The sequence below is a fragment of the Panthera tigris genome, chromosome C1, assembly GCF_018350195.1.
Source record: "Panthera tigris isolate Pti1 chromosome C1, P.tigris_Pti1_mat1.1, whole genome shotgun sequence".
Classification (NCBI taxonomy): Eukaryota; Metazoa; Chordata; class Mammalia; order Carnivora; family Felidae; genus Panthera; species Panthera tigris.
Genome location: NC_056667.1, coordinates 180,282,937 through 180,309,052, shown reverse-complemented (window position 1 = coordinate 180,309,052; position 26,116 = coordinate 180,282,937).

Here is a 26,116-nt window from a genome sequence, read left to right as displayed (position 1 = left end):
ATGAACATTCATGTGCAAGTTTTTGTGTGAACATAAACTCATTTCTCTCTTATGAAAGCCCAAGAGGCAATTGTTGGGTTGCATGTTAAACACATGTTTGGTTTTGTAAGAGAGTGGCATTGCTTTCAAAGTGACCACCAGCAATGTGTTTGATCCAGTGTCTCAGCATCAGGTACTCTGCCTGGGGTAGAGACTATACTCTACACAGGGGCTGGGTGGAGAAAGGGAGCCCTGATCTTTAGGCTACATGTACCTGAATTTAGCCTCTGCAACATGGATCTGGGGGGTGGGGAGGAGGAGAAATGGTGACTTCCCTCCTCCCTTCTGGAGCTCTTAATGGTGGGGAGGAGGAGAAATGGTGACTTCCCCCCTCCTTTCTGTGAGCTAGATGGAGAGGGATTAGTGCATTCTTGGATGCACCCACCTAGAGTGCCATGCTGAGCTGGGAAGCCATGAAAGGTGTGAGGAGTGGGATATAGTTTAAATGCCATAGACTCTTGCCATTCTTACTGAGTTTTAGTAGACTTTCCTTGAATGAGTGTTTCCTTCAGAGATTTTTTTTTGGTAATTTTAGCAATTATGATTGTTTTTCTAGGGCAAAGATCTGCAAAGCCCCTGAAGCCACGATCCTAGAAGTGGAACCTAACATTACTGAGTTTTTACTGGGTATTTACCCAAAGAAAATGAAAATACTAATTCAAAAAGATGTATGCATCCCTATGTTTATTGCAGCATTATTTACAATATCTAAGATATGGAAACATACTGAGAACCTAAGTGTCCATTGATAGATGAATGGATAATGGATAAGGAATACACACACACACACACACACACACACACACACACACACAGAGGAATATTATGTAGTTATGAGAAAGGATGAGATTGTGACATTTGCAACAACATGGATGGACTTACAGGGTATTATGCAAAGTGGAATTAATCAGACCGAGAAAGACAAATGCCATATGATTTCACTTATATGTAGAAATCTAAAAACAAGTGAATAAACAAAAAGCAGATTCAGACCTATAAATATAGAGAACAAATTGATGGTTGCCTAGGTGGGGTGGGGAGATGAGCAAAATGGGTGAATGAGAGTGGGAGATACAGGTTTCCAGCTATGGAGTGAATAAGTCATGAGAATAAAAGGCACAGTATAAGGAATATAGTCAACAACGTTGTAATAGGATTGTATGGAGACATATGGTAGCTACACTCGTAGTGAGCATAGCATAGTGTTTGTACCTGTCGAATAAGTATGTTGTACACCTGAAGCTCATGTAACATTGTGTGTCTACTCTACTGAAATAAAAAAATTTAGGGACTTAGGTGACTCATATTGTTAAGCATTAGACTTTTGATTTCAGCTCAGGTCATGATCTCTTGGTTATGGAAATGAACCCCATGTTGGGCTCAGTGCAGAGCATAGAGCCTGCTTGAAATTCTCTCTCTGCCGCTCTTCTGCTCATGCATGTGCACTCTCTCTTTCTCTGTCTCTGTCTCTGTCTCTCAAAATAAATAAGTAAGTAAGTAAGTAAGTAAGTAAATAAATAAATAAATAAAATACTGTTGTGTTTTGAGGTTCTTTAAATATGTAAATATTCTAAATGTAAGTCCTTTGTCAGATATGTGGTTTGCAAATACCTCCTCCTAGTCTGCTGTTTTTCTTTTCATATTCTACACAGGATCTTTTGTTAAGCAAATATTTTCAATTTTGATGAGGTCCAATTTATTGCTGTTTTTTTCTTTTATAGGTTGTCCTTCATACAACCTGTAGTATAGGTTGTCCTTTTAGTCATATCTAGCTCTTGGTCCTAAAGCTTTTCTCCTATGTTTTTGTGTAAACGTTTCATAGCTTTATAGTTTTACATTATTACATTTAAGCTATGATCCTTTTGAGTTAATTTTTGTATAAGGTGTAAGGTTTAGGGTGATGCTCAGTTTTTCCTCCCCTTCCTCCCTCCCTCCCTCTCTCTCTCTCTTCTTTCTTTCTCTCTTTTTCTTTCTTTCTTTCTTTCTTTCTTTCTTTCTTTCTTTCTTTCTTTCTTTCTTTCTTTCTTTCTTTCTTTCTTTCCCTAATTCCTCTAGCACCATTTGTTGAAAGAGATATGGTTCCTCTGTTGAATTGCTTTTGCACCTTTGACACAAATCAGTCAGACATATTTATGTGGGTCTCTTTCTCTGTTGTCTCTGTTGTTTGTTCTGTTCCCTTGATCTATGGGTCTATTCCTCCACCAGCATCACACGGTCTTCCTTACGGTGGCCCTATACTAATTCTTAACATTGGGTGGAGTGATTTCTTCCACTTCATTCTTCTTTTGCAAGTTGGTTTAGCTATTCTAATCCCTGTGCCTTTCAGTATAAATCTTAGAATAAGCTTGCCCATATCTACAAAAAACCCTGTTGGGAATTTGTTAGGAATTGCAATGTAACCATAGTTCAATGTGGGGAGAACGGACATCTGTACTACATCAATCTACTTTTGAATTAACGGAACATTCATTTTTGTTGTTTTTACAAGTGTAAGTAAAGAATGGAGGTAGCTTTCTGTCTAATTCATTATAAAAACACATTGGTGTCAGTTTACCCCCCATTAAGTGAGAGCGCCTTTTTTTTCCTCCTGAACTGTTTGGATTGATTTCACTTTCTAAATTAATGTTTATGAACACAACTTTTATTTCTGTGTAGACACAGGCATGGATAATCAGAGAAACCATGACTCTACCTCTAGTCAAACTACAAATAAATGTTTGAGTTGTTGGGTGAAAATAGATTACTTAGCTAAACGACTCATGGATTGTAGCCCTCTAGAGAAGTCTGTGAGCACATTAAACCTTCCAAAGTTCTTTAGGATGGGAAAACGTGTTGCTAAAAAAAGGATTTTTACTATACTCTTTCTTTTAAATAGAGTTGAATTGAAATTGCTTACCCCAGTGTAGCCTTTCCATTTTGTTTCGCTGGTTATTATAGCTAATTCTATTAGGTGAGTGACCCCACAGAGGCAGAAGGAAAAATTGAACTCTTCTGGCAGACAGTATTATTCCTCCCAGCTGAAAGCTGGTATGCGGGATAGCGTTTCTTTTGTGGCTACATTTGGGGGTCACAGGAACCATGGATAGTTATGCGTGCAGTTGTTGTTATCGTCATCAGATTTTCTGCCTTAAGAATAAAAACAAATCTTCAAATTGATCTTAATTTTTCACAGCTGCAGTTTGTTTTTTAGTATCTTTTTATATTAAAACCTTTTTCATCAGCCAGTAGAAATAGCAATTTGGTTCATAAGGTTTTTTTCTTCCTAGAAAAATTTATTGGCAGTTATTTTTGCTAGAGATTGGGGTAGAAGAAAGTGTGCAGATGATTAAAACTCAGGCAGTAGGTTCCTTGCTTTAAACTAGAGCCAAGAAACTTGCTAACTATATTATTTGCATTGCTTCTAGTTTTAGTCTCTTTATTGAAGGCGGATGAATGTGAAAAGCTTTATTCTTGTGTGTTCAAATCACTCTCTGTATTATATCTCTGTATTTGCTTTTCCCCTGTAAATTCATACAACACTCTCTGTAGTTGTTAGTATACTTTTGGTGGCACATGATAAAAAACTCAACTTAGTGCATTGACCTGACCTGAGTAACTGAAAAATCAAGATGTAGACATAACTGGATGCAAAGGACCTAATAATGTCATAGGGTCTCAGTTTCCTTCCATCTGGTGTATCTGCTTTCAGTTGTTTTGGCTCACTTTTCAGGCAGGCCTCCCTTCTGTGGCTGACTGTGGATCAAGGCTTATATTCTTGAATTTTCCTCTTCAGTTTACTACTGTAATAGATCTACTTGGGTCATGTGTCCATCCATGAACCAATTTCTATGGACAGGGCTAGACTATGCTCTGGTTAACTAGGCTTGCATCAGAGGCTGACTTGGGTAGCCAAGAAGAGTTTCCATTCTTTGACTCAGAAAGAGGAAAAAGTGATTCAGAAATGTATGTGTCTCTCTGGAAAAGGATGGAGGGTTATGGGACAGGTAAGAGTCAACAGTTGTCAACTATACCAGATTCTAAAGAGTTTTTTTTTTTTAATTTTTAATGTTTATTTATTTTTGAGAAAGAGAGAGAGAGAGATGCAGAGCGTGAGTTGGGGAGGAGTAGAGAGGAAGGGAGATACAGAATCCAAAGCAGGCTCCAGGCTCTGAGCTGTAAGCACAGAGCCCGATGTGGGGCTCGAACCCACAAGCCGCAAGATCATGGCCTGAGCTGAAGTTGAACGCTTAGCCAACTGAGCCACCCAGGCACCTCCCCTAAAGAATTTTTTTATTAAAACACAAGTTTTTGGGGCGCCTGGGTGGCGCAGTCGGTAAGCGTCCGACTTCAGCCAGGTCACGATCTCGCGGTCCGTGAGTTCGAGCCCCGCGTCAGGCTCTGGGCTGATGGCTCGGAGCCTGGAGCCTGTTTCCGATTCTGTGTCTCCCTCTCTCTCTGCCCCTCCCCCGTTCATGCTCTGTCTCTCTCTGTCCCAAAAATAAATAAAAAACGTTGAAAAAAAAAATTTAAAAACACAAGTTTTTTATTAAAAACACAAAGGTTTGCCCCTTAATTAACAAAAATGAGGAAAATAACCAATGCATCTAAACAAAATCTGTTTATAAAGATGTTTAATAAAATTATAAAGATACATCAGCAGTGTAGGGGAGGGAGAAAAATGAACACTTCTCCTCTACCCATCTTAGGTTCTCCAGCTGGGGCTCTGTAAATGAACCCGGCAAAAGACAGACTAATGAGAAAAATGAACAAAAACATATTAACGTGCATCATGCATACTCATGGGGATACCTAGTGAATAATCCAAAGGGGTGGTTAGAACTCGTTTGTACATACTATCTTAGGCTAAACAAAAGAAAAGAGGTTTGGGGCTTCTGGGTGAGGGAGACAAGTTATGGGAAGGTCACCAGGAAAAGTATGGTAAACAAGGGTTGTTTAGTACAGTTTGTTATGCAGAGTGAAGTTGATTTCTTCTCCATTGATAAGTTATTAAGAGTCCTTCTCTTCCTGGTGTGGGAGAAGAGGACATCTTTACAAATGAAATTCCCCCCATGAATGTAAATTTCCTTCACAAAAGGAAAACCTGGGCCCTGTGTTTTAGAGCATTTTCTGTGTCTGCTGGTTCTTGATGGCTTTTAGCTCAAAATAATACATCTGCCAAAGAGATACTTTTGGGGTGACATATTCTAGTATCTTTCAGCAACTTTTCCTCTCTGGACCTTGATTTGCTCAAATATAAATGTAGGGGGTTGATTAAATATTTCTTCCGTGTCTCCGCTCTAACATTCTGTCATTCTGTGATGAGCAATCACCGCTCCTGCTGAGTATCCTGTCTTAACTTGGCCTTGAAGGCTGAGGTGTGTTGAAGGTGAGAGTGTTGCATCTGTGAGTGCCAGCAGCCTTAGGTATTTTCCATTTGAGTCCAACACTTCAGAGGACTGCACAGATAGGTGCAATTTGGAAAATATACAGCCTTTGCGGACAGCTTTAGGGCCCCTGGTTACAATCAGGGCACGAGGTGATAAGATGGAAGGTTCTATACATTGATTTAAAAAAATATTCTGGTTGTTAATTTTCCAGAATGTATTTTGCTTAGAAGAATGTTTTAGTTATAGTATGGCTGACTATTCCTGTTGAACTAACTTATCTTACTCTGGCGTTAGTGGGTAAATATTGAGATGATCGAAGCCAGTTTTAAATGTAGGCAGGCTGTGATTTGTGAACAATTTTCTTAGAGAGTCATATCTCTCATTCATTTATTGAACAAATATATATGGAATGTGTACTACATGCCATGCACCGTTTGAGGGAATACAGTGGCAAAGAAAACGAATTCCCTGCCCTAATGGAGTTTACATTGTACTAAGGAAGATAAGCAAATATAGGATAAAAGCCAGAGTATTAAGGGCTGTTATACAAAATGAAGCAGGACAGTTTTTGATAATGACTGCAGTGCTATTTTATGGTCATCGGGAAAGACCTCTCTCTAAGAAGGTGACATTATGGCAGAGACAGAAGTTAAATGAAGCCAGCAATGTCTCATCTGGGGGAAGGGAGAGGCAGAGAGATCATTAAGTGCAGAGTCCTTAAGGTGAGAACACGTTTGACATGTTTGAAGAATTTCAAACTGGCTGGATCAGAGAGAGTGGGGGTAAAAGTGACAGGAAATGAGATCAGAGAAGTAGCCAGAGGCCAGATCATGCAGGTCAAAGTAAGGACTTGGAATTTTTTCACAAGCACAATGGGAAACCCTGGAGAGCTTTGCGATGAGAAGCAACAAGACCCAGTTTTCCCTGGAAAGGGTCTCCTGGGCTACTGCCTGGAGAGCCTGCCCTAAGTGGGGTTGGGGAGAAGCAGCTGTTGAGAGCCTGGTTGTGAGGCCGCCTCTCTCCTCGATGGGGCCCAGCTTCCAGGCGAGCAGCTAGCACTCCAGCCCCTAAATATTCTTTGCTCCCCAGTCTGTGCGCAGGGCCAGCAGATTCTCTGTTCTCACTGTTAAACAGAGACCACTGTGTCTATCCCCTACATGAGTGGGTGGACGTGTTTACTAGTGTTAAAAGATAAACGGAGGCATATTAAATTCTTAAGGGTCTATTGGGGCAATAATCAGCTGGAATAGGGCAGCCACACCAGAAGTGGTTAGGAGGGCTCTGCGGCCAGGAGCCAGGGAAAGACTTTAATGGAGAAGATTAGAAGTAAAGCAAGGAAATGGTTTGATTGGCTACAGTTTAAGCAGTTGCCTTATTTGGGTAAGTCTAGTTGGCTTTTCGTGATTGGTTGTCCTTAGGTTTTGATTTCGTATCCTTGAAGCATTTCATGCTGAGGTTTTGCTTTGCTGACATAGGCTACTGAGGCATTAAAGCCACCCCAGTCTAATGGGGTGTTTAATTTACTTAACACCATTAAAATAGCACCCTGCGTGGTGGCAGGATACTGTGGTAAATTTCATTACCTCGTGAGTTGTATAAACTGACCTGGGATGTGACCACCACTTGTAAGATTGTTTCTCTGGAGATGTTAATTCCAAACTCGAATGAACTGACTTAAGACTGTTTTATATACTAAGAGTTAATTGGTAAATTGGAGACCGACTTTACTCCTAGCCCAAAATTGGGGGGAAGATTTTCCTTAGGAAATTTACTAATACATTAGGGATTAATAAGAACTCGTGAACAACATGGAAATAAAAAAGAAGTTAAGTTTGTTTTCTTTTTTTTTTTTTTTGAGATAGAAAGCTATAACAATGACTCAAAAACTCACATGAAATCCAGTTGATGCCTGAAGAATTCCCTTCTGAACCAAGTAGAATATTATAAGAAAAGTAAATCTGAGGGGCAAAATTCTTACCTTAACCTTATAATTAAATATGAAGGCTTTCGTTGATCTCTTTTACTATCTCAGCTGCTCTCAATAGTATGAGTAAGTGAATATTGTATAATATTACACTTGTTAAGAGTTGAACATCATTCTGTGGGGAGCGCGAATGAAGTGGGCATAACTTGTCCAGTGTTCAATGAACTTTAGCAATTCTATTTAGTGTCTTATATGTTCACATGCTAGGTTGATGTCAGTTATGTTCTTGCAGTGCTATACATGTAATAAAGATAGTAAGTAGTGGTTATATGTGCTTTGTTTTAGGCAAAAATTCACTATTTCTTTTACTCTTGTTACAGATGCAGTGCCTTAGTTAGTACAGTGTCTGAATCAAATCGTTCAAAATTGTTCATGAGACTATGATGTAGGATTGAATCAAAATCTTACTGAGTTCTCTGCACTCCATAAGGCTTATAACTGTGATGTGGGAAAAAAAAAAAACCTAGTGGGACATGATATGCTTTTAATTAAATCTTGTGGGTTACTTAGTCCTGTGGTTCTTATTTGGATAATACCAAATGGATTGTATCAATATGTCCCCAACTATGAAAAGTAGAGTTGCCTACCAAATTTCCTAGGGGTATCCTGTTTGTTTTTCCAAACTAGTGAGGGGGACTTCAAAATCTAGATCCATATATATATATATATATATATATATATATATGTTTTTTTTTTTTTTGAGAGAGAGAGAGAGAGAGGGAGAGAGAGAATGTGTGGGGGAGGGGCAGAGGAAGAGAGAGAGAATCTTAAACAGGCTCCACTCTCAGCCCAGAGCCTGATGCAGGGCTCGAACCCAGGCACCTCTAGATCCATATTTTCTTAAACATAAAAATTGGAATTAAATTGGAACTGAATGAAATGTTTATTCACTTGATTATATGATGGGAGAAATGACAGGAGTAGGGAAAAGAAATGCCAGAAAGTTGAATGGCTGTGTCTACAAGTGCACGGATCACGCTTTCCTTTCCAGCCCCTCTTTTTTTACAGTGGTTCTTGACTGTAGAATTTCATTAATTACAAAACAAAACAAACAAAACAAAAATCCATGAGGATGGGCTGAAGTAGCCTAAAGTTTGAGGAGAAATACTCATAGCAAGTCTAAAAGCCTCTGACATTGAGAGAGGACAGAAATATTGTTCCCACATACAAGTAACCCCTTTCCTTAATCTCACAGAAGAACATTTATAGGGATGGAAGAGTCATTTGATCTATGCTGGAAAACTATCATTACTGCTTGTTTACATTTTGGTAAGAACGAGGCTGGACCAGGTATCAGAAGATTGATTGGATATGGAAGTCAGCCTGTGTGCTACACTAGTCTAATTAAAATCATTGGCTCCATATGTATACATTCTGTAATGGGGAGGGAGATAACAGTCTCATTTAATTCTGGGGTTAAACTCAATTTGACCAAAGATCACTTTTACTTGTCTTTTCCAGGTGTCTTAGTATTCTCGAAGTATTGCATTATGTATTTGTATCTTCTTTTCCTTATTTTGACTTGTATAGTGTTTGGCTAAAATTTTGGCAGCCCTTTTGAGAAATAGAGCCAAATATTCCAGACTCTAACACCTTATTTCATCACGTGAAAGACATTTTTGTTTTAAGATGAGACTTTGTTTTGCCACTCCTTCTTGAGATGCTTAGCCAGAGATAACCACATGGGTTGGGTGTTTGTGTGGTCCTTTTCCTTCCTCAATTGTGGTTTTTAGACAATTGATGCCAGAAATGTTTTGGTCTTCCTAATGTGTTCAGTGTCTTTTCCTAGTATGTACTACTAATTACATTTTTTAAAATGGAACTCATCCTGTTTTTGGATGATTATATATTTTTAAGTTTATTTATTAATTTTGAGACAAAGGGAGAGAGAGCATAGGGAGGGCAGAGAGAGTGAGAGAGAGAAATCCTAAGCAGTCTCTGTGTTGTCAGCATGGAGCCCAACGTGGGGCTCAAATCCACAAATTATGAGATCATGACCTGAGTCAAAACCAAGAGTCAGATGCTTAACCAACTGAGCTGCCCAGGCACCCCAGGTGATATTTTAGTTCACCTTGGAATCTATCCTAGGTACATGCACTGGCAGGAAGAATTCAAGGCTAAGGCTTCAATAAAAGTGAAACTACATCTTCAGGATAGAAAGGTTTTAGGTAACATAAACCTAACCATTTCAGAGAAAATTTTGAGCTTAGAATCATGTAGAGTTTTTTTTCCCCTCATGTAGTTTATTTTAGTCTAAAAATGCCCTGTGGCATAGTGTTTAGGGGGATGAATTTTGAGGATCAGATCATCCTAGAATCTTTTATCTGTCACGAACAGGTGTGAATTTGGACAAATTACTTAAAATCTCTAAGCCTTGCTACAATTATGAAAACAATCATGTTCCTATAAGAATTATTTTGATAAGTATTCTCTTATAACTATTCTTATAAGAATTAAAGAGTTGAGGTACATAAAACATTTACCATTATGTCTGGCACATAGTATCTTTTAAATAAAATTACAGTAAAACCTTGGATTGCAAGTAACTTGGAGTGTTTGAAAGATGAGCAAACATTTCTAATAAATTTTAACTTGATAAATGAGTGATGTCTTGCAATAAAAGTAGTACATGATGCTGAATGTCACATGATCACAACTGAGCTAATGGTTCTTCTCTCTCTCTCACTGTGGGATTGTGGGAGATTGTCTCCCATGCTCAGATGCTCAGTCTCAGGCCTTGGTATTTGGTAAAAATCAGTGACTTTTCAGAAAGTTGGCAGGGGCCCACAACTGGCCCTTAGTGTATTTTTTGTCACTTCAAAGCACCTATGGGCAGTCCTTTGCTTTTCCATATAAGAAGAAGCTTAGGAATGCTTTGCTTCCTTCTAGGTCAGGCTGCCTGCAGATGTAGGCCCTTTCCTCTGCTGCCTTATTGCCAGTTACATTGAATACAATATATGACAAGAGTTCATTAATATTGTACTGTAGTCAATATCCATGCGAGCATACATAATGGCCCCCATGCAGAAAAAGATTCCACTGAGCCAATAGATCGCAGTGATTCCATTAGTGATAGTGAAAGTCATCCTACAAAATAACCCTCCACTCTCTTGTCTCCCTCACACTAGCCACGAAGGTTTTCGAAGGTAAGTGTCGGTTAATTTGTTTATTTTTCTTTATATTTTGTATTATATTACAGTATTGTAATCACTTTTACATGAATATTTTTGTGTTGTGGAGCAAATCATCTGAGTTTCCATTATTTCTTATGGGGGAAATTTGCTTTGATATACAAGTGCTTTGGATTATAAGTATGTTTCTAGAATGAATTATGCTCACAAACCAAGGTTTTACCGTACATGATTTTAACGATGAGACAATTTGGAATAACCCAATAATGTTCAACCTTCAGCAAACTCTGCTCATCATATAGTACTAAGAAATGAAGTAGGGCGCCTGAGCCTCAGTTGGTTAAGTGACTGACTCTTGACTTTGGCTCAGGTCATGATCTCACAGTTCCTGAGATGTAGGTCCATGTCAGGCTCTGCACTGACAGTGTGGTATGGATCCTGCCTGGGATTCTCTCTCTCCCTCTCTCTCTCTCCCCCTCTTCCCTATTCATGCCCACACACACACACTCTCTCTCAAAGTAAATAAATAAACATTAAAAAAAGGAAGTAAAGTCATAGCACATTCAGATTTTGTTCACTTGTGAAAATGAATAATGACTTTGTTCTCATTTTCTGTTGGTATAAATACCAGCAATATTTACATTTTTCACATGAAATTTCAGTTGATTTGTTATAGGCCTAATTATTAGCTATTTTATTTAGGAGAAATTGAAATGTAGAATTATATCACATTCAAGCCACTATCTCTACTAATTTTATTTTTTATATGTTATTGTACAAAAATGAGTAAAATTTACTAACAGTTGGATTTCATAATGCATTTCTATCTGAGCCTCGTGATATACCATCACCAAGAAAGAACATGCATAAGAGAGTTATAGGTTAGGATTTTAGTGTTGTGAACTATAAATAAATCCTAACTGTTTGATGAAATTAAAACCCAGATCTTCCACTACTATTAATGAAAGAAGCCTCTCCTGGTGAAATTATCTCTAAGCACAGGCTCATTTTCTCTTGTGGTTTCTCTTGGTTTTCTATTACTGCCACAGTCCTGACTTCATGGTGTTGGAAGTTTGTGGTTCCCCCTTCAAAACTCTAGCTGTATGTAACAGACCTACCCTTGCTTCTTCATTTGGTAGCTGAGAGGAGATTGGGACATTCACATAAACTTCCTGGAAACATCATCATACTTAAGCTTTAGGTATTAGGATTAAAAAAATGGGAAGGAAACAGAGTGTCATGAATTTAGTTGATCAGGCTTAAAAATTATGTGAATTTTTATTTTCTGTAATTATTTTTTTAAGTTTATGTATTTTGAGAGAGAGAGAGAGAGAGAGAGAGAGAGAGAGCAAGTGAGGGAGGGGCAGAGAGAGAGAGAGAGAGAGAATCCCAAGCAGGCTTTGCACCATCAGCACAAAAACCAATGGGGGGCTCGAACCCAAGAACCATGAGATCACGACCTGAGCCAAAGTTGGACACTTAGCTGACTGCCACCCAGGCACCCCCAAAATCATGTGAATTTTTAGAGCTCTTCAACTCGGATGAAATGTTTGGGAGAGGTCCTATCTACAAGGTTGCAAATTCCCTATTTATCAACTGCCAGTAGGAAACACTTTGAGATGAGTGCTGTGGTGTGTGGCCCAGATTCCCCTTCAGGATCAAGGCACTCATTCAAGCAACTGCTGAGAGAGTTTGCTGCTTAAGGCTCAAAATTGAGTCCTTTTCTGGGAATTGTCCTTGGGTGAAGGAAGACTATTTACCTTGATTTCACTCCTGTTCTGGTAGCAATCTGTATCTTATGACTGATTGATGTGTGGTACAAATGCTCAGCCCTCTTGACTTAATTGGGACAACTCTGAAATACCTTTTTTATTCTGGAGGTCTCTGAGATATTGTCTGAGGTCCTTGTTTATAAATTCATCACAGTTTAACCTATTCCTCTGCACAATACTTCTTCTCTCACCACCCACAGTTGTTTCCAAGAGCATCAGCAATTAACCTTCTGTATGTAAATATCAGAGTCTCAGAGATTATTTTCCAGATGTGGGGTTGGTGGGGGTTGGGTGATACAAGAAATGGAGGAGTCCTAGGAAGCAGATTCTAGGATGGGACTTTAGAGTTGGTTCATCATCCCCATTGGTAGATGGAGCATTGATAGAACCTGGCTTCTAAAACATTAATTTTTTTAAATGTTAATTTATCTTTGAGAGAGAGAGAGAGAGAGAGAGAGAGAGAGAGAGAGAGATAGAATGAGCAGGGGAGGGGCAGAGAGAGAGGGAGACACAGAATCCAAAGCAGGCTCCAGGCTAAGCTGTCAGCACAGAGCCCGATGTGGGGCTCCAGCTCATGAACTGTGAAATCATGACCTGAGCCAAAGTCAGAGGCTTAACCAACTGAGCCATCCAGGTGCCCCTCAAAAATAAATAAACATTAAAAAAAATTTTTTTAATTACAAATAAACACAGTTGGTAATATCAAAAGGAATTCTGTGTCAGAGGTATACTAACAACAATTCAAAACTCAGTTCAACTTCTGGCTAAATTTACTCAACCTCCCATACTAAAGGTCTAGCAGAAAGAAAGGCATGCCCAACATAAAAGTCACTTACCTCCATCTTTCAACAAAAAAAATTACACAAAGAAGATATGTTGCCTTACATATCACACGTGAAAAAGAAGTTTATTCTTCTGTAAGGGTTTATTCTACAAGTTTATTTTTCTACAACTGAAACTAGAGGAGATGATTTCCAAGAAGTCATATTTTCATATGCCAACTGTAACAATTACCCTTGCTGGTTCTCAAGCACAGATTCTGCTAGTTAGAGGCACCTATTGTTCTTGGTTTCCATTATGGATACCTTTGTGGGAAGCTCATAATAGTGGCAATTCTTATAGGGTCCTGGTGTTTTTTATCTTATCAAGTAGCTGACAGTGAGCTCCACCACACTTTGGTATCTGGGTAACTCACCATTGGTATCATAGTAGTTCATGTCATGGTAGCTCATGGTAGCTACCGAAGCCCCTGTTGATTTCCTTAGGAGAATTGATACATTACAGCTTGGTAAATAAAATTGTTCTAAGGATCCAGGCATTGAAGTGAAGAGCAGGGCTTTTTGATATCTATGTTAAACTTTTACTCACTCAGAACTATTTTTCTCTTAAGCTCAGTAAGTGTGTCTAATGAAAGCGTCAATGGTATTGAGCTATGGTATCCAATATGATAGCATTAACCACATATGGCAATTTAAATTTAGATTAATTAAATTAAGTTAAATTAAAAATTCAGTTGCACAGTTGCACTGGCATTTCACATGTTCGATAGCCACATGTATCTGATCGTTACCATATTTGACGGTGCAGATATAGAACATTTCTATCATCACAGAGAGTGCTATGGGATAGCACTGTTATAGAGCTTGTGACCTCTGTAGTAGGTGTTGGGGAGCAAGAATTCCTGTCCCCTTCAATGGTCCTTCTAGCTGGACTAAGAATCAAATTGACATGAGACAGATTAATAGGAGAAAATAAAATTTAATAGGTGTATGTACAGGGAATCCATATAGATATGGGATGAAGCACTCATTCATTTATGTGTTACAGAATATTACCAACAATTTTTTCTTGTTTCACATAATATTTAGCTTTTTTTCTTCCAGTTTAAAATATAGACATGCATTTAACTATTTCTAATAACAAGATGTGAAAAGGGCTCAGTCTCTGCAGATCTAAGATGCATACTGTACGAAAATATAGATAACATATGATCGCCTGTGATAATAAGGCTATTCCTCACTCTCAGAGGAATCATCCAATCCTTTTGTTAGTTGAAACTTTGTGTTCTGATTTCCTTAACTACCACTGACAATCTGAGGTTTTTTTTAAAGCTCTTTTAAAATGTTGCAGCATTCTTTAGAAGCAAGATGGATTTTTCTTCTTCTAATAACCATCATAATTTTTTAAAAGTACCTTTTATGATTAACTTGTTACCTATCATGTGCCTGGCAAACTGAACTTTCAATGACCTTCTTGCCCTTATTATTGCAGCTGTCAGCATCTGATTTTATACAGAAAATATAAAGGAAAGAGAATTTGAACCAGAGATTTTTATTGAGGCACACACAGCTTCAGCAGCTCCTGTTAAAATGGTTTCATCAAATACCAAAACTGACAAAGGCCCATGGGGTCTATTTTCTAATTCGTTCTCGGAGAAAATTTACACTAGTGAATCTCTATGGCAGTTGAGGTTGGCTAAGATTTAGATGACCCATTTCCCTTATCTAATGAATTCAGGCCTTGCAAACTTTGCAAAAGCTTTAAACTGACAAAATATCAAGAGAGTTGATGTAAAATTGAAAGACAGTTGGCATGGACTCAGAGCCTCTTGAGTTTAGCTCAGGAAGCTGCAAACTTTCACAGCTGCAAGACTGTCAAAATGAAGATTCTAGCATAAAGATAGTCAAAATATTGCTATTAGATGGAGAACTTTATGCCTAAAGCCTTTACTCTACAGCAAAGATTCTTCATTTTAAATAAAGAGTGAACATGACATTGTTGCATTTCTCTTCATTTTGCTAAGATAGAATAAGTGAGAGTGTTTCTATCACCATGAACTTAGGTTTAAACAAGTCTAATTAAAATTAAATTTGAAGATTTTTTTTTAATCCAAATGATTGAATCTCATTCTAGGAAATAAAACCGTTCTGATGTGGCTTACTTTTTCAAGTTGTCTCTTAAGTTGCTGGGTCTTGACGAGTCATGAGGATAATTTAACATCCTGTTTTATTATGTGGTGCGAAACTCGTCAGGATGTTTCTAGATGAGAGCACCCATGACAAATTATTAGGTGGAGAAACAAAGCTTGCTAGGTGCGGTGTTTTCAGGCAATAAACTATATCATCAACGATAATTTTTATACATCTGTTTTAAGGAAAGCAAAGCTCACACTGAATGGCTTTTATGGCACAAGTGAGGTTTTACTGTTGGGAAGATACTTCAACATTACAAATACAGTTTGCTGAACAGTAATTATAAGGGTTACTGTTTGTATGAGAACTTAAGATTTTGGCTACAATTTCAAAGGGTTCATAGAGCCTAGCACAAAACCCTTTTTAAACAATTTAAGCTGTAGAATGGACTGGCCATTTGTATTTGGGAAATGTCTTTCAACTCATGCCACCAGTGAAACCTCACTGAATAGAATGGAGTACATAAGAGATAATATGAACGAAAAACTGAGGAAATGAAGGGGTGGGGGAGTCATTTAAGTGGTTTAAAATGCAGCAAATGTATGTGTTGCACTTGAAAACATCTGTTTTCTTCTAGGAGTCATGAGTCTTGTGTGGCTATTGGCATCTAAAGGACAAAACTCTTTTCAATCCTGCTATATATAATGAGAATGCTAAACTATGTTTTGTTCGTATTTAATTCATATGCTACTTGTCAACTCTTTGTCAGCACCTTCATTTTTAAAAAATTTTTTTAAATATTTATTTTTGAGAGAGAGATAGAGAGACAGAGAGACAGAGAGACAGAGTATGAGCATGGGAGGGGCAGAGAGAGGGAGACAGACACAGAATCCGAAGCAGGCTCTAGGTTCTGAGCTGTCAGCACAGAGCCTGACGTGGGGCTCGAACTCATGAACTGTGAGATCACGACCTGAGTTGACTCAGAGGCTTAACTGACTGAGCCACCCAGACACCCCAGCCCCTTCATTTTGAAAATGATTTCACTTTTTGTAATTTTATGGCTTTTGGGGGGCTCTAATTTGAAAAGATTTGTTTATTTATTTACTTATTTATGCAACTTAACATCCATTTCTCCTTCTCTTTTTAAACACTTCCCAATTTCCCTTGGAGAAATTACCTCTCCCACCTTGTAAACAGCCTTGGTCAAAAGACTCTTGACTTTTCTAGGCAGGTAACCAAGATAGGCTAATGACAATCTCCCCAGACTTAATGTAGATGGGAGGAAGACCAGTGGCCATGGATTCATCCCAGTGGTCGTGCCCGGGCAAAACAGCTCACTCACTCTTGCTACCCAGATTAGAGTTCTTCTGGCCCTTGTCCTGGTCAGTTTGATTTATTCTTTGAGCTCCCTTAGGTTCTTCCTAAGTTACCTTTCTGCTCAAGGTAGGCAGAATCCATTTCCGTTGCTTACCAACAAAGACCTATCACTGAATCACAGTCAGGGTCATTCCTCTCTTGATTTAATTTCAGCTACGTTTCTAAATTACATCTTTGCCAACTTTACTCTTTATTTGGGGTTTCCTGCCTCTCACAGGGGAAGAACACCACTAATCAAATAAACACAATTATTTTTACTGGTTGCCAAATGAAGTCAGTCTTTAAAACCTGAATCTTGCCATTTTCAATCACTTCTCTGTAACCTTACCACCTGTAACAAATACAAGCTGCCTACTTAAGATGTGTTTTAGTCATCCCTTTGCACATCACATAAATATTTTTTTAATTAAAAAAATTATATTTGAGAGAGAGAGAGCGAGTGCACTGGGAAGGGGGTGGGGGGAGGGAGAGAGAGAGAGAGAGAGAGAGAGAGAGAGAGAGATGGAGGCAGAATCTGAAGCAGGCTCCAGGCTCTGAGCTGTCAGCACAGAGCCTGATGAGGGGCTTGAACCTACAAACCATGAGATCATGACCTGAGCCAAAGTCAGACACTTAACTGACTGAGCCACCAGGTGCCCCTCATTTTCATTCTTCATTGTTGAGATAATTTGCTCACAGTTTAGAGATGCTTTTATAGGAATCAGCTTTCCAAAATTAGGAAATCTATTTCTTGTGTTTCAGGAGAAAAACACAATAAAATAGATAAGCTTGCCTGATGAATTCTTATTCTCGGAAACAACTGCGATCTCTCCTTACTGATTTCTTCTTGGGAAACATGTCTCTGCAGAAAACATGATGTTTTATTTTATTTATTATGAAGATGATGTTCGAAATCCAGGAACAAAGAAAAAAAGTACAATTGTATATCTCCTACAACTTTTACAGCATAGTGCAAGGGCTTGAACTCTATCATAGTGGAAGAAAAATGAATATTATTTAGATGAAGGTTAAAAGGTAGAAATGCTATTCTAAGTGAAATGTCTACAGTAATTGAAATTTTGAGCCATAGGGGCAAGTTGGTGATTCACCAGGTACTCTCCAGAAATCTTTTTTGCAGACTTTAAAATACAAATGCCCTTAGATTGTCAAACTTACATTTTTTTTTTCCAAAGGAAAGAAAACCCTTCTAGAATTTTAAATGGGATTATAAAGGGGAGATTTTTGGCTAAAAGGAGATCAAATATTTTCTTTTATCAAAAGTTTGGTTCATTATTGCAAGTGAAAAGATCACAGACTAGCTGTTTAAGATGACAAAGGGACTGTGATAACTTTAGTTAATGATAGTGCACGGGGCCGATTCTGTCTTCCCCCTTTGTACTTGCTTTATGAGCCGTCTCAGCATTGGTCTTCTTTTGTACTCTTCTTTTTTTGGTGATTATAGAACTCGATTATTACGGGTTGAAAATTGTGGAGGTTTTCCCCACATCACATCTAACTTTGTGAGGTGAGATTATGTACTGTTTTTTTTTTTTTAAAGGCAAATGAAACTATATGATTTGTAATACTCATCTGTGAAGTAACTTTTTTTGACCTTAGAGAATGCTGGATGAACAGGGATGAGGGGTAGCTGAAGAAAAATGTCTAGGATGAGTGTATTGGTTGCCTGGGGCCATGATAACAAAGGACCACAAACTGAATGGCTTAAGCAACAGAAATGGTTGTCTTCTAGTTCTTGAGGCTACAAGTCTCAAATCCAGGTATTCACGAGACCGGTTGCTTCTGAGGGCTGTGCGGGAAGGATCTGTTCCAACCTCTCTCCTTGGCTTATAGACGGCCATCTTCACCCTGTATCTTCACATGGCATTCTCTCAGGTTGCATGCATGTCTCTGAATTTCCCCTTTTCATAAAGACAAACCATATTGGGTCAGGGCCCACTCTAATGACCTCAATTTAATCTGACTACTTATCTCCAATAAGGTCACGTGCTGAGATACTGGGGGTTAGGACTTCAGTATATGAATTTTGGAGGAAAGCTATTCAACCTTCAAGAGGCAAAGGGATGCTTAAAGTGAAAAATACAGCAAGTTTTGTACAGGGCAGGAAAGAAGAAAAGTTCTTTTCTACCTGTGATTTGTGTGTGTGTGTGAATCTAGGCAATAAGGGGCTTGATGCTGAATGTTTTTCTTGTGGCCCTTGACTTAGCTCATATTAAAAAATTAGAAATGCTTTCTGTCTCTCTTGATTTATATCCTATGAAAGTTTTTCACTATTTTTGTACTAATTTGCCAATAATCACAGAATGGAAATAGATCACGTTAAATTCTTTTGTGTTAATGCAAGTCTTCAGCAAGAAGCAATTATCACCCTGGCAGTCATGCAAGGTATTGTATATTTAAATAGTCTGTACCTATAGAAAACTTTCTTCCATTGATCTTGGTCCTTTTTGTCCATCTCATTCCACAAGTAGCCTTTTTCGGCTGGTTTAGTCAAGCGTTCTGGCTTGGGTTTGTTCTTCCTTGTAATTGTCTTGAGAATGATCAAAACGTGGTTTCCTTAGTGATGAAAGCAGAAAATCTGTGTGGAGCTGCTGCTTGTATATTTTTGTCCGTGGGGCAATTAGAGAATAGTAGCTCTGATGAAAACCCAAGGAAAGGTGGATTCACTGTGACAGCTGCTGAGAAGGACAATACAGAGAATGTCCTTCTTACGTGCTGCACAGCTGATAGTTCCTAGATGATCTGCTCCAGGGGCCTTCTTTGGGTTTCATTTCAGTGATACCTGTGACTCGCTGAAGCTCTAACCAACATCTTTTTTGACTAGGTTGTTGGTTTAATCTGTAGTCAATAAGTTATTTGTACAGCGAGTAACACTTTTAATTTTTATTTATTTATTTGTTTGTTTATCAGGTTTGTTTATTTATTTATTTATTTTTGAGAGAGAGAGAGAGAGAGAGAGAGAGAGAGCACACATGCAAGTGGAGAAGGGGCAGAGAGAGAGAGGGGGAGAGAGAGAATTCCCAAGTAGGCTCTGCACTGTCAGTGTAGCCCGCGTGGGGCTGGAACTCACAAACTGTGAGATCAAGACCTGAGCTGAAATCAGGAGTGGGTCGCTTAACCAAATGAGCCACTCAGGTGCCCCCGAATAACCCTTTTAAAAAGTTACTAAATGAGGGCGCCTGGGTGGCTCAGTCTGTTAAGCGTCTGACCTTGGCCCAGGTCATGATCTCGTTGTTTGCGAGTTGGGGCCCCGTGTTGCACTCTGTGCTGGCAGCTCAAAGCCTGGAGCCTGCTTCGGATTCTGTGTCTCCCTCTGTCACTGCTCCTGCCCCGCTTACACACACTCTCTCTCTCTCAAAAATAAGAATAAACATTAAAAAAAATTTTTTAATTACTAAATGAGACTCATCCATTTTTAAGATCTTTTAAATATAAGCCATTATTTATGGAGTATTTGTTGCATACTGGGTGTTGTGCTAATGATGAAGAAAACACTGAATCTGCCTCTCAAAAAGCTCATTCAATAGGTAAGAGAAATTCAAACCGAGAATGATAGTAAAATGTGATAAAGACTGTAAGAGGGGCGTGAACTGGAATCCAAACAAGCAGACTCCTCAGTAATGTCTTGAATAATGAGTTGGAGTTTATCAGCTCTTGTTTGGTATGGGGAAGGATTTCAAGTGGTCAGAACAGCGTAGGCAAAAGCCCACAAACATGAAGACAAGTGTGCTGGAGGAGAAAGAAAGACAGCGAGGCTGGAAGTTGGAGAACACCATAGCAAGTAGCAGGTGGGTAAGGACCAGGTCATAAAGAGCTCCCTGTGCATTAAGATTTAGAGACAGAAGACATGGATCACTGCTTAGACTCACCTTGGGGTAAGTCATTAAAAAAACATCTGCTCTTAGCTTTCCAAACATGTCACGCTGGATCCTGGCGTCACGTGGACCAGGACAATGGCCTTCTCAGCGGTACTTGTTTGTACTGATAACTGCTAACCTGGTGGCTGCCTCTCAATACCCGGAGGAATCTCAGAACCGTGTGTCTCAGCCTATGGGAAGGGTGGTACCCGAAAAGATGGCGATTAAAATTCTTTTTTTATGGCAGTCTGTGATACTGTAATTCATAATAAGAAATATATAGTTGGTCTTTGTGCCAGTTTCTGGCAAAGAATTCCTAAAACGCTTGAAATCTTCTAGGAATAAGCGCAACGAGAGCATCTTTGTTATGATATTCGATCTTTTGTCTGAAACAGCTCCAGACTCATAAGGTGAAAGGAGTATCTGGTTAGTCATAACAACCCCCTTCCAACCACACCTAAGTTTATGTCAATGAGACGACTTTTGTAAAGCATCTAAGGATGGGAACTGGTTGCTTAGGGAAACGAACCAAGTGATGAGGGTGGGAGACTTTACTCCCACACTTTGACATCTGTGTAGGGAGAGGGGCTAGAAGCTGAATTAATCACCAATGGCCAATAATTTAATCAATCGTGCCTACATCATGAAGCTTCCATAAAAACCCTAAAGGACAGGGTTCAGAGAACGTCTGGGAGGGTGAACCGTTGGTGGAGCTAGGCGGGCGGGTCATCCAAAGAGAGCATGGAAGCTCCACAGCATGCCCTTCCCTTGCCCTGTGCATCTGTTCCTGGGCAGTTCCTGAGTTAAACAAAGCCTTTTATGATAAACTTGTGATCTAGTAAGTAAACTGTCTTCCTGAGTTCTGTGAGCTGCTTTAGGAAACTAATAGAACCTGGGGTTGGGTGGGGTGAGGGGGTCATGAGAACCTCTGATTTTTAGTCTGTTGGTCAGAAGTCCAGGTATCAGCCTGGACTTGTGATTGGCATCTGAACTGGGGGAGCAGTCTTGTGGGCCTGATCCCTTAACCTGTGGGATCTGGCACCCTGTCTGGATGGATAGCGTCAGAACTGAGTTAAATCGTGAGAACACACAGCTGGTGTCAGAGAATCGCCTGATATGTGGAAAACCCACACACCTTGTGTCAGAGGTGAAGTAGTGTTGTGGTAGAGAAGTGCAGGCAGAGGAGCCACAGGAGAGTGTGTTTTTATTTACAAGTTCTCAGAGTCTGGGCGACTGGGTGGCTCAGTCGGCTGAGCTTCCAACTCTTGATTTTGGCTCAGGTCATGATTATGGGAGTGAGTCCCTTTCTCCTTCTTTTCTTTGGTCCTCTCCCCTGCTTGTTCTCTCTTTCTCTCTCCCTCTCCCTCCCACCCCCCAATAATAATTTCAAAAAAGGTCTCAGAGTCAGAAGTTGTAAATTACAAAACGTAGAGAAAGAAGATCTCTAGCCCATGTAAGTGTCTCATGTTCCCTAGAAGTTCAAAACACAAGCAGTAGTGTGTGCTTGAGCTGGCTCACAATAGTCGATTTTTTAATTCTCAGGTATTTTGTTAGTTGGTTGTTAACACAGCCATTGTGAAATATTAAATTATATCAATTTACACTGAAATATACTATATTAAAAACAAAGTAATAAATGACTCCAAACTGATTTCTTCCTGTTTATATCACTATATTTTACTATTACCTGTACTCCCGATATATCTATTATATGTGTATGGTATGATGGAACTACTATAAAATGGTGTTTAACTTCGCATTTCTTTTCAAGATGGTTTTCAGTGACATTGCATACATAGCCTGGAATTGGCCATAACGCAATATTGACAGTATGGGAATCAGCAAATAAAAAATTGGGAATTTTATTTAATTGTTTCCTTTCCTTCTCTCTTCCTTCCTTTCCTTCCTTCTTTCCTTCCCTGCCTACCCTCCTCTTTCTTTGTGTAAACATTTAGTAGCATACCAATGAGCAAAGGAAAAATAAGAATGACAAAGAAAAGGTAATTGCAAACTGAAATTGAGAGCGTCAGAAACAGGAAGGGGATAGGTTCAAGGAAACGGTTGAGGAGCGTGGTTTAGCACCAAGGTTATGCATATCTCTACTAGATGGTACCACGTGGTTTTTGCTAATCCAGGTAGGACAGCTAAGCAGGACCAATTGACATTCACCTGCCTTCAAAGAATTTCAGAGTCCACAATTGCTGTGGATGAAGTTAGAAACAAAATTGCTAAGCAGATCACCAATGATTAATACAGGGTGAAGGAGCCAATGTGTGTGTGGGCTGAGACTACCTACGGTCTCATGCTCTAAGGCTTATCATTCCATCATTCCTTGCATCTTGCTGCCTCCTCAGCAACCTTTCTAGTTTCACCTTCCTGCTCTGTGTCTATTTTATTGCTGGTGTTTTACTCTAGTTGTTGCATGTTCTTAGAACTTTCCTTTCCTATTCTGATGTTCTCTTTTTTTGTGATACTATTTTACTCTTCTGTAAGTTTCCTTCTTACCCTTTTTTTCCCTATGTTTTTCTATGACCCTTTCCATGCACAAACTTCTTGGATCTCCTCTATATTGTCACTCCATCTGTTTTCACCATCTGCTGTCTTTAAGTACTTTGAATCCCTGCTCAAAGTAGCAGTTACTCTGTTGCCATGTACTCTTCATCAAGTTAACTTCTTGGAGCCTCAGTTTTCTCTTTTGTAAAATGGGAGGGTTTCACCTCCCTTGCAGAGCTTTTTGTGACATTGAAATTATGTAATGTATCTAAAGCATCTAAAAATCCTCCACCCCTAAAGTGATCAATAAATGATTGCTCCTGTTTTACCAACATTAATCCAGACTCAACCTGTTACTTGTTAGCACCCAAGGAAGCCTTTACCAGTGGTTACAAATTCAAAGGCCTATGTGGTCTAGGCAGGACATAAATGAATTAAGTGGGTTGGTTGGGAAGTGCCAGAGATGGTGGTAAATTGAAACCTGTCCAAAAGAATCAGCCCCTGCTCACCCCTGGCCAATTAATATCACGTGGAAAGGGAAGCTCAGAGCTGCCTGTTCTTTTTAGTTTTCAGGAAACGGTGAAAATGGACATTTTTATAAATAATTTCTTGATGTAAAAATCCTGTTGCTCCGTATTGGAAAATAGCACTTCAAAGAAAACAGGCCTTTTAGCTGTATTTGGCCCGCTGTCCACCAGGTTGAAACCTCTGCGGGACGTATTTATTGAGCTGCGTTTGAGCCGTTGGTTCCTTATTTATCAGCAGGAAATCCTGTGTTTCACACATGACGTAGCTGACTTTCTAGTAAGAGTGTATTTGGCAGAAAATCCTTTTTTGGACTCAAAATCCATGGCGTTTCTTTCACTCAAAGTGTAATCTAATCACAGCCAGGCATTTGACATGCTGGCAGCTTTTTTAACCTCTTAGAAGAATCTTTTATTCCTTATCAATTGTTCCATCTGGATTATATTAGACTGTAGATTGTTTTGAAAACGAGCTTTCTTTAGTTAAAAAAAAGTTGAGAAAGCTTAGGATAGATAGTAGGATGGGAAGTTTTGCAGACCAAGAATTTGACTGGACTCCATACACCAATGAGCTAATACTTCTATCTTTGACCATAAGATATTGGGCAAGTCACTTAACTTACATGAGTATTAGTTTCCTTATTTGCAAAATAAAGGAGCTAAGTAAGATTATCTTTACATTTCCTTCCAGAGGCATTGTTCTGTAAACCTATCTACTTAATTTTGGAGAAACTGGTAACTGGTTTGTTTAAACCACCCCTAACTTTTGAAATGTGATATTTATTAGAGCATAGCTAATGTCTTCATGTAAATTCAATTTAATTAGCTCTCTTAAGTTTTTATTTCATTGAAGATCTAATATAAGGAAGGTGATGGGTTGATTATTTGAGGGATCATAAAATAAGGAGCAGGTTTCCTTCAGAGAGCTTGAAGTTTAGTGAAGAAAGAAATTATGGGTGGTGGTGGAGACTAAGGCAAATAACTCTAAGACAGAACACAGAATTAGAGGGATGATGACATAGACGAAGTCCTCTTTTACCTCAAAGTAGGGAAAGGCTAAGACTGACTCACAATAAAAGACAAGATTGGTAAATTTGACTACATAAAGCACTTCCTGGTGTGGCCAAAAAAGTACCATAAACAAAAGCCAAAGATAATCGACAAACTGGAGAAAATATTCAGATGTACCATAAATAAAGGGCTAATATTCCTAATGTAGAGAGAATTGAGGGACAAAGGACCAAAAGCCTGCTAGAAAAAGGAAAACATACATGAGCACACAATTCATACACACACAAAAATACCAAGATACAAAAATGGTCCTCCTTGAGGGCATTCTGCCAAGTGGGGTAGTTTAGGCAGAAAAAGACAAATACTGTATGATTTCACTTATATGGGGGATCTGAAAAAAACAAACATGAAAACAGAGGGTAGAATGTTGGTTACCAGAGGCTGGGGGGGGGTGTGTGTGTGTGGAGGAATTGACAATACCTTGTTTGAGGATACAGTCTTGGATCTAGGAGATAAATAAGTCCTAGAGATGCAATGCAGAGCATAGTAATTATAGACAACAGTACTATATTATAAACCTCAAAATTGCTAGAAGACCAGATCTTAATTGTTCCCACCACAAACAAGAAATGACAATTATGTGATGTAGATAGAGGGGTTAGCTGACAGTACCATGGTAATCATATTGCAATATCTAAATGTATCAAATCAACACATTGTACACTTACACAACATTATATATTCATTATGTGTCAATAAAAATAAATTAAAAATTAAAATAACAAAACATGGTCCTAACTGGTATGAAAAAAGTTTGAACTCATTTATAACTAGAAAAATGGCCATCAAAACAACATGGAGATGCCATGTCTAATCTAGAAAATTGGCAAACAAGAATTCTCATACATTGTTGCTGGGAATGCAAACTGGTGCAATCCTTTTGAAGGGAAATTTGGCAATTCATATGCATTTACCTTTTGACCAGCAGTTTTACTTTTAGGAATCTAACTAAAGATATACTTCCAACAATAAGAAAATACATATATGCTATTCATTGTAGCATTGTTTATAATTGTAGAATGCTGTGAACAATCCAAATGCCTACATATAGGGGAGTTGTTGAATAAACTATGGTATATCCATATTATGGAGTACTGTGAAACTATAATGAAGAAAGAGAAAAATCTCTATAAATGGATATGGGGTGATTTCTGGTGTATACTATCAAGTGTGGAAAGCAAAGTGCTGAAGAGTACCTACCATATTCTACCCTTCATGTAAGTACAAGGGGAGGATATAAGAAGATACACATGTTTCTACTCATTTGTGCAAATGAAATAGAGAAAGGATAAAACAAACCCAGTAAGATTGGCTTTCAGTGGAGAGAGAGTGGGAAAGGAATGCAAAGAAGGGAAGAATGGGGAGTGAGTAGTGAGGATTGAGGGGGAAAGTGACACTTTTTGGTACAGTCCTAACTCTTACTTACAGAAGAAATACAATGAAAAAATGTCTAAGAAATTAGAGAAGTAGAATAATCACCATTGGATAAACACTGCATTAATAATTTGTTACAGGCAAGATGTATCAATGGATGTTAAAATTCATGGGCAGAAGTATGATGAGAAACAGAACGTTTGTTTAATCTTAAACTCT